Source organism: Lontra canadensis, unplaced genomic scaffold, assembly GCF_010015895.1.
Source record: "Lontra canadensis isolate GAN:19392208 unplaced genomic scaffold, GSC_riverotter_1.0 scaffold424, whole genome shotgun sequence".
Classification (NCBI taxonomy): Eukaryota; Metazoa; Chordata; class Mammalia; order Carnivora; family Mustelidae; genus Lontra; species Lontra canadensis.
The window spans coordinates 80574-92502 of NW_022631417.1; the positions used below are offsets into that span (position 1 = coordinate 80574).

The 11929-nt window shown below is 50.0% G+C and overlaps 1 long non-coding RNA gene across 1 annotated transcript; it reads left to right on the plus strand.

Moving 5' to 3' along the window:
* Nucleotides 1–1186: 1186 nt before the first annotated feature.
* LOC116862981 lies at nucleotides 1187–11923 on the plus strand. Its single transcript, XR_004381746.1, has 4 exons — nucleotides 1187–2157; nucleotides 2469–2667; nucleotides 10971–11381; nucleotides 11761–11923. It is a non-coding gene; the product is annotated as an uncharacterized LOC116862981 (long non-coding RNA).
* Nucleotides 11924–11929: the final 6 nt, after the last annotated feature.

Here is an 11929-nt window from a genome sequence, read left to right on the forward strand (position 1 = left end):
CTGAGGTGAGGAAAGGAACAAGGAGGTTCATTCGAGGATGGAAGCCCAGAACCGAAGACAGCTGGACTGAGGATTCTGAGACCAGCCAGAGCACGTGGACAGCTGTCAGCAACCCTGACCTATCTACCCATCACCTGAAACACCTGAGTGAAGGCCACCGGCTCTGCCCACTAGGCCTCCCTGCCTCCACGCCTGGGGCTCCTTCCAGACTCCCTTTCTGCATCCTCCTCACCCAGTCCTCTCACAGTTCGATAGTGATAAGCGTTTATTAGGCATCTGTGCTAGATCTGGTGATTTCCTGACAAGATGCAAACATATGTAAGATGGGAGCTTCTCCAAGAGCCTAAATCAAGGGTCTGAATCAAATTTTAGACAATGATGACCTCGGAACCTCAAATTATGTCTGTTAAGCTTCCAGTGGCTTCCTCAAGTGCCTTGTAACCTTGTAAATGTTTGCAATCCCACTCTCTTCTCTGAGAGTCTGTTATCCCTTCTGTCCCTTGCCGTGGACTTCCAAAACACCCCATGGCCATCCTTAGAGCTCTCACATCTCCAGGGTCCCCTGGCCACTCTGCGGGCCAAGTGTATTTATGGTGGCCATACTTAGTAAATAATAAAACCAAGATTAAGGCATGGGGCAAACAACAGATAGGACTGTGGGACATAATTACTGAAATCTAGGGATTTAAGATGAAATACATCCTATGTGCAGTCTGCTCTCCCTAAGAGATGCTGTTTCAGACCCTCTGTCACCCTTTCATGTGCTTTCCCCTCCCCACCCCACCCCACCCCCAGGATCAGAGGGAAGTTGTTACCTACTCCAGGCCCTGGGGGCTTTGGGCCAAGGCAGAGGAAGGAAGCTGAGCCCAGTTCCGTCCAAGATGCTGACTTCATCCTCCCCATCAAAGCCAGGAAAAAAACAGCCACACACACACCCAGACACACGGGGACACCCATGCGAGGGTGTATGTAAGCCTTTGCCCTCCGCCTCAGGTTGCTAACTGAGCGCATGGCCGCCACACGCTGTGCCAGTGTGCCCTGACCCTGGAACAACATGGCCCCGCAACCAGGGGGATCCAGTCTAGGGCACAGACACCTGTATCCAACTCTCGTGGCAGACTCAGACACAGTTTCCTTCACGTCCCTTTCCCCATCACCTATGACAGGGCCAAGCCCTTCCCCAATGGTAAGGTTTGTAGCGGGGTAGCAAGGACTCTCCTCGTGAAACCTTGGGTGGGGATTCCTCAACCTGGGTATTTCCCTTCTGTGGCAAAAGTCTCTTCAGCCCCTGGTCAGGGTAGTGAGCAACCAAGGGAAATGGGGCCAGAGAAACAGCCAGCGTCCTTACATGTTGGTGTGCCTGCTGCCCTGTCCTCTGGTGTCAGTCTTCTTATCTCTGCCTGAGGTCAAAGTGCTTTCTTCCTCCAGCCCCTAATTCTCCTTCCCACTGCTGCTCCCCTGCAGGACCCAGACATTGACCCCATTCCTCTGACTTCACCCTGCCATTCATATCCCCATCCCCATATCTGCCTCTCACTTCTAGCTCTCTCCATCCCTAAGCCTCTCTCCTAAACCTCCTTCCTAACTTTCCGGCTTCCCTTCCCTGTCTCCCCTGAACCCCAACTTCCTTCCCAAGTCTTGTATATCCTGGTATTCAGCAAAGCCCTTGCCTAGCCAGTACCCAAGCCTCATCTGCCATTTCTCTGGAATTTGCTGAGGTGTGAGAATGAAAAGGGGGCAGTGATCCCAAGCTGAGAACCGGCAGTGGACTGAGCAGAACAGATGGGGAGAGGCAATGCCTCTCAATGGGGACAGGGCAAATAGAAATAGAAGAGAGAAGGCTCAGGTGGGAACAATGGGACCAGGCAGGGATAGGTGGGGACAAGGAGTTCCAGAGAAGGCCGACGTTGGGGAGGGATTTGGGCTTGGGAAGGAGGTTTCCTTCCCCACCCCATCCCCCACTCTCTGCTCCGCATTGCTAGGAGAGAATGGCAGGAAGAGAAAGAGCGGGTGCTGGGCAACAGGCAGGTGGGGCAAGATCCAAGCTGGAGCGAAGTGGTGGGAGAGGAGGTGCCAGGGAAGGAGGAGGGAGAGGGGCTGGCCATGGGCAAGGGTGTTGTTCGAGAGGAGAATTTGGTGAGAGAGCAGGAGCATCAGGTAGGGAAACGGTGAGGGGAAAGGAGAAATGGCATAAGGATGGGGGATGTCAAGTTGGGCAAACATTGGGATGGGAGGAAGAGTACAAATGGGACAGGGAAAGGATGTGGGAGGTAGGACCAGGGATTGGGGGGCAAGACGAAGGTATTGTGGGACTCAGTGATCCCAGACAGGGAGGAGAGGAGGGGTGGCATGCGATGACGTTGGGAGGGCCTGGCAGGGACTAGAGGGGTGGGAGGACCTGCCCTATCTCCGCTCCCCTCCCTGACCTCATGCTGGTCCTCCCCTTCTCCTCCCCCTGCTCGCTGCAGGCTCCCTCCTTCTTGCTGTCGCTGCTGAGATCGACGGTTGGGTCGCAGCTCAGTGAGCCCCTGCTGCAGGAAACAAGCAAGGGGACCTCCAGGGAGCTCAGGCTGCCGAGGCACGATAGCCCTGCTCTATCTTGAAAACTCCCTTCCCAAGTTCAGGAACAGAGCAGGTGCAGAGGCACTGCAGTCGCCTGTTGCCCAGGTAAGGAACAGAGCTCTGGGAAGAACAAGGAAAGATCTGGGAGCAACGGGGGCTCTATCCTATCCCTACCCCAGCAGAGGTGTAGCGGGCGAGCTCGCAGGAGAGCCTCACAGAGCAGACTTTCTGTTAGGACAGAGGAAATGGGACCTTGCACTGGGGACTAGACTCTCTCCGGAGGGTGTGTCTGGAGGGATGGGTCAGCATGTGGTGTGTGTGGGGGAGACGGGTGTGCGCACATGGAGTGGGGGCTGTGGGTGCCAGGGTTTGGACAGGATCAGTGGGTGGCAGCAGGGTGGAGGTTGTTATCAGGAGGTAGGACTCAGCCGTGGTCAGATGGGGGGAAAACCCCGGGCTAGAGGCTGAGCTAGGGGACAGCTGAAGCTCAGGAGGAAAGTGCTGGTGGAACCCCAAGTGCTCTGGTTGGAGCGGCTGAGCTAGAGCTCCAGGAAGGTGCCAGAGGGAGCCTCTCAGCATGTGGGTTGCAAGGTCTGGGAGGGAGGACTGGGGGTCTTAAGCCTTTAGGAAATGTTGAAATGGAGCAGAGTCAGGATTCCCAGGTCTGGGAAGGGCACAGAGCCTGCGGGGAAGATCCTAAAACTTGTTCTTGGCTGAGAGCTCTGCACCCATGACTCACGGTTCAGCGAGGTTGGGCTGACTGAGAGATGCCTCCAGGGGCACAGGGGCTCCGTCTTCCTTCCGTCCCCGTCCCCGTTCCAGGCTCTCCCTGCTTCTGTCCGTCTAAACCCACCCCCCGCCACTACACGTGACACGCCCTGGGTGGGGTGGGCGGGCCCCTTATCTCGCCTGGAAAGAATTTAATGACTTGGAAAGAACTGGAAATGGAACTGAGAGGAACTACTGGGAAGCAAATCGGAAACACCGCAGCTGCCGGCTGTCCGCTGTCCGCTTCCAGACCCCGCCCGCTTCCCCACATCCCTGGCTCCCTCCTCCCCCCTCCTCTCTCTCTCTCCCTGCCTCCGCTCCCTTGGGGACCTGGCACCTCAGTTCCTCAAACTCCCTTTCCTTTGAGTCCTGATCACCCAGTGCAGCACCAGAACCTGCCTTGCTGTCCCTCATTGCCCCCTTAACTCTTCCACTGGGGGCCCAGAAATCCTTTTACTTTTTCCATTCCTCTGGCCCATTAGCTCCCCAGAATAAGGGACATCTGGATCCCCCAAATCTCTCCTTGGCACCTCCTTACCTCCTGGTTCCAGCCCAATATGTGGAACCCTCCCTCATCTCCCTCCTTCCTCTCATGGTCCTGGAATCCTTCTAATTTCAAACCTTATGTGGCAGGAGGGGCAGAGGGAGGCAGAGGGGTGGGGCCCAAATCCCCCAGCTCTGGAACATCCCTCATGGAAGCCAGCCCTTCTCCACACCTCTTGGGACCAACAGTCCCTGATGAGCGAAGTGTCAAAGTTGGCCACCACATGAATACCAGGCAAGCTGAGTCACAGCTGGGATGATGCCCCCACCTCTGCCAGCCCTCCAAGTGTGGGGACAATGCCAAGGGTGTGAGGCCACATCCCCCCTCCCCACCGCAGAAAGGAGCCCCAGACAGCTGTAGGGAGGTGATAAGGGGGAGATACAAGAGACATCCAAGTTCTTTCCTTTCCTAGTGCTGAGAGAAGAGGGGAATTCTTCCAAGAGTTGGAAGTGCGAAGCTGGAGGGGTGGCTGTGACAGGGCAGGAGGGGGGATGGGGAGGGAGACTCTGGGTCATGAACTATGGAGGCTACTCCTCTCCTCTCAGAACTGCCTCACTACTTTTGCAATTCTCTCCGTCCTGTTACAAAGACTCTCTTCCCCTCTGCCCCAACCTCGGGTAAGATGCAGGATCCAATGGCCAGGGTGGGTTCCAGACAACTCGCAAAGACCCCCGGGGCTGTGGGGCTCCAGGAATCTTCTGCTTCCCCCGGGGGAAGGGCTTCCTGTTTGGTTCTCCTCACTCCACCTATGTTCTCTGACTCACACACTGCCCTCTGAGAACCATGAGAAATTGACTTTCTTAGGCATCACCCTATGAATGCATGTGGAGGAAACACGAAGAGGAGATTGTGTGTGTGTGTGTGTGTGTGTGTGTGCATGAGTGCGCACCTCCACACACACGTGTGCCTGCAAATTGCAGGCTAATTTGGATGGATGTGTGTATCTGTGTACCAGTGTGTTCATATTTGTATTTGTGGATGAGCGCACACTTGGGTGTACTTGTATATGTCCATGTATTTGTGTGTGCACACACCCCTTGGTTTGCATGGCCTTAGACACAGCGTGAAAGTTTTTGAGGGTACCTCAGAGCTCACCTTGTACCCAAGGCTACACTCCAAGCTGACGGGCTGAGGGGCCCAGGGATAGAGTACTGCCTGCCTGCCAGACCTTTCTCCCTGGGCTTCTCCGGCCTCTTAGTGCGGAAATGCTCTTTCCCTGGCATCCAGCTTTCCTTCCGTCTCTCCTGGGCTGGTGGCTGTGTGATGGATGGCTGGTCGCCCTGAAACTCTTTTTTCTCAGACTCAGAGGAGAAGTTTCAGAGTAGCAAGCCAGGAAGTGTGTGTGTGTGTGTGTGTGTGTGTGTGTGTGTGTGTGTTGGGTATCGTCCCTTCCCTCCTCACCAGTCAGTGTTTCCACACTTGCCCTGCCTTCCTCTCTCTGCCTCTCTGGTCCCAAAGAACTGGGCAACCACCCACACCTCTGCTTAGCCCTTCACCCCAACTGAACCCTCCACATTCCACTGCTCACCACAGCCCCCTGTCCTGGCTCACCCTGAACATGTTTCTAACCCTCGTCTCCCTATGCTCTCCAATCCTTGCCCCAAGGGGTCCCACGAACAAACACAGCTGGGCACCAGCCCCCAGATCAAGAAATAGGATATTTAGTACCTCAGAATTTCCCTGCCCCGCTCTGCCCCTGCTGTCACTACTCCTCCAAGAGCACCACACTTCTGACCTGTGACAGTACAGATTAACGTCATTTCTCCTCAGATTTCATATGCATAGAATTTTTTAAAAGATTGTATTTGTTTATTTCAGGGAGGGAGAGAGAGAGAGCAAGCATGAGTGGGGGAGGGGGAGAGGAAGAACCAGACCCCCCTGCTTAGTTTGTTGGGTTTGTTCCCATTGCCTTATTTTATTTTGCTGTATGAATAAGCCACACTTCATTTCATCTATTACACTGATGTGAGATATTTGGGTGGTTCCCAGACTGGGGCTATTAAGAGTAGTACTGCTATGGTGGGTGTATTGCTGAGGGTGGGATTGGTGGATCCGAGTGTTAGCATATAGCTCTGGTAGATTTGGGGGGATCATGCTCAACACTTTCCCAAAGTGCTTGTTCTATCTGGCCCTGCCAGAATCCACACCCAGCTTTCTCACTAGCCTGGCTTCTGCCTGAGCTGCTGCTGCCTGAGCTGCTCTTTCTGTCTAGCTTCCTGTCCCAGACACTGTCCGTGGTCCTAGCCCTGACCTTGGTCCTGTTCTTATTTCCGGCCCTGTTGCTAGTCCTCAGCTTAAATTAAACTTTTCATTCACTTATATGGTCAGTATTTATCAAGCACCTAATGCATGCTAGATGCAAGGATATGACAGCCAAGAAAAAAATCGAGTGCCATGCCTGCCCTCATGGACCTTACAGTCTAGTGCATAAGATTGAGTATGGGCAAGAAAGCATTAAAATAATCCCACCAATAAATATATAAGTATAAATTGTTATAATGCTACAAGTGGGAGTTACATGACTCTTTTTAAAAAATCAGTCCTGTTACAGGGCTCTTTGATATAACATGTTGGGGGACCTGGGCAGGAAAGATTCCCTGAAGAAGCAATGTGAGGCTGAGATAGAAGAGAAGAGGAGGCCATGAGGAAAGGGAAGAGCGTTTCACACAGAGGGAGCACTATATACAAAAGCCTAGGATTGGGAAGGGCGTGAGAGATGTAAGGTCCATGGGACTGGAGTGGAGAGAGGGAAGGAAGTATTGTGGGAGATGAGGTGGGAGAGGTCAGCAGGGGCCAGATGATGTAGGACTGTTTGTCAGTGTTTGAAGGGGATTTAGAAGGGAGACACTGGAGAGTTTTTAGGGGGAGTGGGACATCCTAGTTGCCTTTATGAGAATGTCAGGGGCAAGAGTAGAAGCAGAGGGACAAGCTAGGAGGCAAATGCAGTTGTGAAGCAAAAGCTAGGTGATGGCTTGAATTCTAACTCAAAGAGAGAAAGAGAAATAGGGAAATTAAAGAGATGTTTATGAGAAAGTAAGGGAAATATCACAAAATATGGTGGCATTGATGGGGGTTAGGTTCCTAGGTTGTAATGCTGGATGAATGGTGGGGCCGTGAGCTGCAGTGGAGAACACAGTGGAGGAGGGAAGGGGTACAGGAAGGGTGACCATGAGTTCATTTTCAGGCATGTTGAATTTGAGGTGCCCAAGAAGAGTTGCCAAGTAGGTAGTTGTATACATCACTTGGAGTTAAGAGGAGATGACCAGGCTAGTTTATAAATTGGGATATAGTTTGGAAATTAAAATCCTGGGTCTGGGTGAAAGCACCTAGGTGAGTGACTAGAAAAGTAGGTCTCGACTTTAGCTGCACTTTACAATCTCCTGGGGTGCTTTTAAAAAATACTGGGTACAATTCAGTGCTTCCGTTACTCTAGGCACATTTCAGGTGTTTGAGATCCACATAGCCCTCCTCCTGGCTACTGCACTGACAGCCGAATAGAAAAGGCTGTGAAATGGAAGATGTAGTCAGCGGTATCCAGCGATTTTTGAGTCAGGTTAAGGAAGATGAAGACAAATGTCTCTCAGATTTTCTGACACTGAAATCTTTGGGCAAGCTTAGGGAGAGCTGTCTGATAGGTTGAAAGGAGTTGGGGAAGCCAGATGAGAGAGCACTGAGGTATGCATGGGATGGGATATGGGGAATTGAAACAGTGAGTACAGATAAATCTTTGACAACTGAAGCCATGAAGTAGAGGAGGGAAATATGTGCTGGCTGGAGGGAGTATGAGATTGGGGAAGGTTTTGGTTGTTGCTGTTCAGGGAGAAAGCAAGAGAGAGAGCATGAGCACATGTGTGTGCATGAGGGAGGGGGGAGGGGCAGAGGGAGAGAGAGAATCTCCAGCAGACCCGAAGCGGGTTTCGATCTCATAACCCTGAGATCATGACCTGAACTGAAATCAGGAGTTGGGTGCCTAACTGACTGAGCCGCCAGGTGCCCTGTTGTTGTTTTTTTAAGATAATACTTTCATATTATGAAATACACAAATCTAAAGTATATAGCTCAATTAATCTTTAAATATGTATACATCTGTTTAACCACCACCCAGATCAAAGTGCAAAATATTTCTAGTGATCCTGTCTTCGAATAGTAAAGATTAACTGCCTGTTTTTGCACTTCATGTAAATACCATCATTCACAAAGTTCTCTTTTTGCATCTGGTTTCGTTTGCTAGCATTGCGTATATGAAATCGTCTGTTATTACATGTAGCAAGAGGTTGTTTTCATTACTGTGTTTCATTGTGTGATCATGCCACAATTTATCTGTTCTACTATTCATAAAACTTGTTTCACTTGGCTAATATGAAAAAAAAAATCTCATGAACATTCTTGTACATATCTTTGGAGAATATATGCAGTCATTTCTGTTGGATAATTACCAAGAAGTGGAATTGCTGGGTTATGGAATTGCTTTGTAGATACTGCCTAACAGTTTTCCAAAGAGGTTACACTAATTTATGTTCCTGCTTGCAATTTAGGAGAGTTCCAGTTGCTTCACATTCTTGCCAATATCAAGCAATACCATCTTTAATTTTAGCCATTCTAATGACGATATAATGGCATCTTGTTATGGTTTTAATTTGCATTTCCCTGGTTACTAGTTTTGTCATACACCTATATATGTTTGTTTTCCGTATGTTTATTGGTCCTTTGAATATATTCTTTCCTAGAGTAACTGTTTAAGACTTTTGTCAATTTAAAACACTGGGTTGCCTGTCTTTTTTTTTTTTTTTTAAGATTTTATTTATTTGACAGAGAGAGAGACAGTGAAAGAGGGAACACAAGTAGGGGCACAAGGAGAGGGAGAAGAAGGCTTCCGGCTGAGCATGGAGCAGGGCGCCAGGGCTAGATGGCAGAACGCTGGGATCATGACCTGAGCTCAGGTCAGATGCTTAATGACTGAGCCACCCAGGCACCCCTGAGCTGCCTGTCTTGTTTTTGTTGTTGTTGTTGTTTTTTAATTTTATTTATTTTTAAAATTTCTTTTCAGTGTTCCAGAGTTCATTGTTTATGCACCACACCCAGAGCTCCTTGCAATACGTGCCCTCCATAATACCCACCACCAGGCTTACCCAACCTCCCACCCCCATCCCCCAAAACCCTCAGATTGTTTTTCAGAGTCCATGGTCTCTCATGGTTCGTCTCCCCCTCCAATTTCTCCCAACTCCCTTCTCCTCTTGCCTGTCTTGTTTTTGTTTGTTGTTTTGTTTTGCAGGGGTTACTTATTTTAGATTTTGATCCTCTCTCTCACTCTCAGTCAATATCTATCTCTATCTCTCTCTCCCTACCTCCCGGCATTTCTCATACATCTTATCCCAGGTATGACTTGTATTCTTATTCTCTAAGTGGTGTCTCTAGATGACCAGAAGTGATCAATTTAATGAATCCTAATGTATCCATCTCTTTTTTATGGTTAAGTTTTGTGTAAAATCTTTCATGGTTAAATTTTATGTGGTTATGTTTTAAGAAATATTTGCTTACTCTAAGGTTGTAAAAATATCTCCTATTTTTCTTCTATATGATATTTTTCTGAAAGGTATTGCTTGGCCTTTCATAACTAGGTCCATTAGATTCACTTCAAATCAATTTCTATATGTGGACATAAGGCAGGAATAATTTTTTTTTTCATTTGGATCTTTCCTCATTTATCAAAAAGAGCATCCGTTTTCTTTTCTTTCTTTTTTTTTTTTTAGTTTTATAGTAAGTTGTTTTTTTTGTAATTTCATTAACAGATAATGTATTATTTGCTTCAGGGGTACAGGTCTGCGAATCATCAGTCTTACATAATTCACATCACTCACCATAGCACATACCCTCCCCAATGTCCATAACCCAGCCACCCTACCCCTCCCATCCCCCACCCCTCCAGCAACCCTCAGTTTGTTTCCTGAGATTAAGAGTCTCTCATGGTTTGTCTCCCTCCCTGGTCCCATCTTGTTTCATTTTTTCCCTCCCTACCCCCCACAACACCCTGTCCTGCCTCTCAAATTTTTCATATCAGAGAGATCATATGATAATTGTCTTTCTCTGATTGACTTATTTCGCTTAGCATAATACCCTCTATTCCATCCACGTTGTTGCAAGCATCCATTCTCTTTTTAGTTGCAGTGCCACCTTTGTCATTTTATCAGGTGACCACACATGTGTGGGTCTATATCTGGACACTATTCTATTCTATTTATCTATCCTTGCACCTTTATCAGTTTCGATATTTGGTAATGTAAGCACTGAGGAAGAAGGATTTTCCCAAACAACAGGAGACACTTGAGCTCCTATAAAAGCTGACAGAAGGATTTAGTGGAGAGTAAGGGATTGAATAAAAGAGAGAGAGAGGATAGTCTTCACCTAAGAAGCCAGTAGGAGCTAGATGGCAGGTGCTTGCGGAAGGATTGGCCTTGTACACTCATCTGCTAATCCGTTCAACAAGAAGGTGTTGGGCAGCCCCTGTGTGTCAGACACGGGCATACAGCAGTGCCAGGACAAACGAGGTCCCTGTTCTCACATTGGTAGCGGGAGAAAGAGAATAGACAAGGACCCACAGGAACAGGTGATTCACGCAACAGTAAATGCCATGAAGAACATGGGCAGGATACTGCCACAGAGTAATGGAAGCCCATTCCCAGTGGGCACCAGGGAAGGTCTTGGGATGTAAGACATGTGAGGTCGCATTTAAACCAAGACGGAGCCAGTCATGAAGAGCATCCCAGACAGAACATACAGCTAAAAGGCCCTTAGACTAATGTAAGCTTGTAATATCTGTAGAACAAACAAAAGACCAGTGTGGATGGAAAAATAGAGACAAAAAAGTGGGAGGGGGCAGGGAGCTGGGTAATCAAATGACATCAGAAAGCAAGGAGAGACCAAATTGGCCCAAGGAGGCTATCCCTTAAGTTTGGGCTGAATGTGGAGTTTCCCATGCATTGGAGTTGGTAGATTAGTTATGTATGGTGGAACTGTGGGTATGTATATTAGGGGACGTGGGGAGCTATCTTGTCTCCTTCTCCATGAAGCTGCTCACATGTGCCCTCTCTCCCTGCAGCCTCCTGAGTGATGCCAGCCCAATGGTTCCTAATCTCCAGACTGGCCCTGTTGGTACTGCTGGGCACAGTCAGAGCAGGCCCTTTCTCTCCACGGTCCAATGTGACACTCCCAGCCCCTCGGCCTCCTCCCCAGCCAGGGGGCCGCACAGTGGAGCCCGTTGGCGGAAGCCCCTCTTCTCGGCTTTATGAACACACCGTGGAAGGAGGGGAGAAGCAGGTGGTTTTTACCCACCGAATCAACCTGCCACCTTCAGCCGGCTGTGGTTGTCCCCCGGGCACGGAGCCCCCTGTTCCTGCTTCAGAGGTACAGGCCTTGAAGGTCCGGCTAGAGATCCTGGAGGAGCTGGTGAAGGGGCTCAAGGAACAGTGCGCTGGGGGATGTTGTCCCGCTGCAGCCCAGGCTGGCACAGGTGGGTAGATGAGGGGAGAGGGCACCAAAAAAGAGGAAGGTGGAGAAGTGGTTCAGGTTTAGGTGGGCATCACTAGTCCATAAAGGACCTTGGTATGAATTAGAAAAAGCATCTCTTCTTTCCCTTTGGGGGTGGAGAGTGCAGCCCCCAAACTCAGAGAGAGAAGTCACTAGGCTCTGTGTCAGCACTTCCCTCCCCTGTCCCCAAGCATATGCTAGGGCCTTGGGAGGCCACACATATTGACTAGAAGTACCTAGAAACAAAGATGACCTTATGAAATGAGCCCAGCCTTGCTGGAGGGGCTCACACAGGGGAGTACCGCATGGGCTTCTTCCCCCTCCCCAGAGAGACTGAGTCCTGCTTCTCCCTCTTACTCCAGGCCAGACAGATGTCCGCAGCCTCTGCAGTCTCCACGGCGTGTTTGACCTGAGCCGCTGTGCCTGCTCCTGCGAGCCAGGCTGGGGTGGGCCCACCTGCTCAGACCCCACAGGCGCTGGGGTGCCCCCCTCCACCCCACCCTCAGTCTCCGGGTCCTGCCCAGACGACTG